The sequence below is a fragment of the Ylistrum balloti genome, unplaced genomic scaffold (genome assembly GCF_031769215.1).
Source record: "Ylistrum balloti isolate Yb309-2 unplaced genomic scaffold, AGI_CSIRO_Ybal_v1 Utg370780, whole genome shotgun sequence".
NCBI classification, from domain to species: domain Eukaryota; kingdom Metazoa; phylum Mollusca; class Bivalvia; order Pectinida; family Pectinidae; genus Ylistrum; species Ylistrum balloti.
The window spans coordinates 1,196,299-1,200,438 of record NW_026782456.1 but is presented as its reverse complement, the minus strand read 5'-3'; positions in this window follow the sequence as shown (position 1 = coordinate 1,200,438).

The window sequence follows — 4,140 nt, the reverse complement described above, 5'->3', positions numbered from 1 at the left end:
TGCGCAAGGATATTTTGAACGAAGGAAGGAACTTCTTTTTGTTAAAGGCTAGCGACTATAACTCAAATGGAGTTAGGGAAGGAACTAAGTTCGATTAGGAATTGGTGTTCAACGTGAGTTCTATAATAAGTCAGTATTGGCTTTGAGTAAACATCTTCTTAGTTTCTGTTAAATCCATAGACAGAATCTTCCTTCAACGCTCTGTTGCACAGTAGCTCCCTAGCTTGGATCACACGAAATAGGGTGTGCTCGAGGATTAAATTCTAAGTCCAGTCTTCTTCCTTTGAGAAGGAAAACTTACCTGTTTGTGATATTCCAGACTGATTACTAGGACTTGGATTTTAATACCATCCACCGTGACTATAATCATCTACAATGTTTGGTGTGCAATACAGTAACCAAACTAAGGATTTCACCAGATTTATCATTGAAGTAATGTTTGCGGCATGTTTTTGCTGTGTTGCCCCTTTGGGTCTTAGGACGCGTTAAAGTTTTCAATGATTTTATGTTTATCTGTTCAATTTTCTCTAAGCGCTTATGATTTTCCTTCATCCTTGTCGTCTAAATATACATACCATTTATTAAATGGCTTGGGCATTGATTGAGCTACAGAAAAAAACTATGGATTTAACTCTCTGAAAAATTCATCTGATGTTTACATGATTTGTTTGCTTCATTGATTAGGAAGTAAAATAAAATTATGTGTACTTTTTTTTAGTTCACTCTCAACAATGTTTTTCTCTAAGCTTTATTACTCCAGCGCAACACTACATTTATGCGATTTCGATTGAAAGATTACACCAGGACGGAAACATAGCATATTTTTTTCACAAAAGTCGTGTTGATTAGTACATATGTACCGCTAGCTTTTGGTTATGGTTAAATAAGGTTTTTACTTTTTTTTTTTTCTTTTTTGAGTGCGTGATTTTTACTTCTATATAAGTCTTACATTATAAATCACCTGCATTTAATTAAAGACTTGCAAAAAGACAATAAAACAATACAAATTTAATTTTTGTAATGAAGGTGTTGAGCAGGGGATGGTGTTTGACCTGTTTAAAACTTAACTGGGTTACACAGCGTCAATGAAATTAATTATCAATTACTTTTGCTCGCCGGAATTAAAAAAACTTTGAGAAATATTCCGGGAAAGGGCCGGGGAGGATTAAGTATGCGAAGGAGGCGAATGCCAATGAAACCAACCCAGTTCAATAAGTTCTTTATTGTCCCGGACAAAATCTATACCAACTGAAATCTAAAAATATGTACAAGACATCAAATTCAGATAGATGATACGTTTTATACACAAGCTCTCTGAAATATTGACAGTTACCACATATAGAACGTGGAGTTAACTAGTTGTAGTATCCAGTTACTGTATTGATTTACCACCAGACAGCCCTGCTTACAAATGCATCGCAAAGTTCTCTGTTGAAACGTCCTATGAAAAAGCATGTGACGTGTTTCAGAGGAACATATATACAAAGAGAGTAAGTCAATAGCTATTTAATTTATTATTTCAATCGAAGAAATGTTCAGTTATATAAGTACATATCCTAAAAAGGATGAAAGTATTTGTATGTGTTGGTCCGATTTTAGGTGGATCGAGATTCCATAAAATAAGGGTAGTATGATTATGTTGAACTGTGATAATTGGCAATATAAAAGTATAGAGAAAACTTTCTTTTTCAAACAAGATTCTGGGAACGATGCGACAATTATAATATAACATAAAGATTTATCGCTTAATGTACAATATAAGTACAAACTGTGCTATTGAAATATTTTATTGAATTTTTCTATTAATTATCATTCCCATTTTATGCAAATGAGTACTTTTAGTGGTATATATGTATCTTGCTTGTTTTGTTTTTTTAGTATTTATTTTGCTGTTTTTTTTAGTGTTTAAAATGATTCGTTTTACCGGACAGTATTAATGTATGTAACATAATTGATGTAAGTGAAATAAAACACGGAAGGAAAGCATGGCATTGTATTGTTTGTGTAAATTGTATGGTACATTATGGAAATGTACCTTGTCGTCTACTAGATATCCTCAAATTAACAACGGCATGAACATTATATAAATCTAGCACTTTGTATACATATAAATTTACTAGAGACACACACTTGTATCATACACCATGCAACAATATCCCGCATCGAAATTTCCTTCTAATATCACGTGGTCTAAGTTTACAATTAAGACGTCACGTGTCGGTTTCCATTAATGTAAAATTTCTTCATTGGATTGTTTTAGTTTGTTGTCTTTCCAATCATGATTGTGTGGTAAAGTATCAGTTTTTTTCAAGTAAAAGATCACTTGAATAAACAAAAGGATTGGTAAAATAGCGTTAACAGATCCAAATAGCATTAATCTGTATCATATAGACATCGGTTTGTTCATCAATGATGGTCAGATAGGGGAGAGTGAAACAATCAATTAAACTGCATCATACAGCTGTTTCGTCCTTCTGGGACTCGTCAGTGATGCAACGTGCCTAATATTTGAAGTCTTGGAGACGACTGAGTAAAATCGAAAGTGATAGAAAGAAATGTCAAAATCTAGCTGGCTGTGTACTAGCCCAATATTTGTCTCAATTTTAGTAATGTTCATGCATCTGAAAAATTGTTCCCATGTCCATGTGTATGTCCTGAACCATGCCACTATTTGACTGAATTAAACTTTTACGTGGAGATTACGAAAACCTCGAAGACAGAAGTGTCTACTGCCTACAATCTTGATTGTACAAGATTGTGCAAAAGACACACAAACGAAAATCACCTCCCAATAAAACTAAAGAGTTAGATCCAGTAGAGCTAAACATAGAACAAATGTAAACTTTACAGAACATTATCTAGCATCCTAACTGTTAAGGATTCTAACGAAGTTTGAATTTCTCTAAACAGTGTAGTTTACTGTGTAAACTACAGTACAGGGGGTTACTTTGAGACCCTGATGAAAATTCACAATAAAAGCACCTTGACACCCTTCAATCCATGAAAAGTATTTTATTCTACCATATCTTGGTGTTTAGAAAATATCGTTTTTTTTTTATTTTAATTTCACTCAATTTTACCCCATACCCCCACCCCCACCCCGAACCCCACATCAGCCCCTGGGGACTCTGCCAGAATCAATATCTGAATATCATCTAAACTATAGTAAAGTTTGCCTCCTATAAATAACACCAAAAAACTATGAAATAACAATTTTCGTCAAGCATCTGAAGACCCTTTTTATCCACCAGGAGCATTTGGTTCTTCTATATCTTGGTGTTGAGAAGATTTGTTTTTTAATTTCAATCGATTGGACTTAGTTGACCCTGACTCTCAAGTCCCTAGGAGGTGGCGACCAAATAGTTTCGTATTTTGGATCACCGTAGACCATGAAAGGTTTCTCAATGATTTCATTCGAATCTGTTCCAGAGTTTTTCCAAGTGATGTTAAAGTTGTCAAAAGTTAGGACCTCAGACAAAAGATGATCACAATAAGACTTCGTCTCATGTGACCTAAACATTGGTCAAAGGAATAAACGTTTAAAGAAATATGGGGATGTGAATTAAGCCGTTAATTCAATCACTTTGGGAAATGTTCAAAATTGCATCGACGGTTTCAGAAGAAGGGCAAGCAAACAGGCAACTTCTGAACTATACTATAGTGTTATTTTATTTTATGTTATTTAAACCTGTCATTCAAGATAATGATAAACACAGGGCCCTCAAACCATCAGGAGATTATATCTAATGCTACCTGTAAAGAACTGTAGGTATGTATGTACACAATAGTATGGTTACAGATAGTTCTACCCTACATTTGAATGGATTTTTTAAATGATAGATTATAGGGTCAAATGCAGGTCAAACGAAATTTTATCCAATTCAAGGAGCAATTAGAGAGTGGTGGTTTACCTCCTTGAGACAGTTAACATGCCACCAGAAAGATATGCCCTAAGGAGATACCTGCACAGCACATAGATGAATTTTCATTTAAATTTTAAAAAATATTGCTACAGATGCAGCTTTGGTCAATACTTTTCTTTTAATTAGTATTGCAAATTACGCATGGCATGTCATTTTTAGAGAAAAGTAAAAAATATGCCAGTTATTTCCGTGGTCAAAATTTTCCAGATTTCCATTC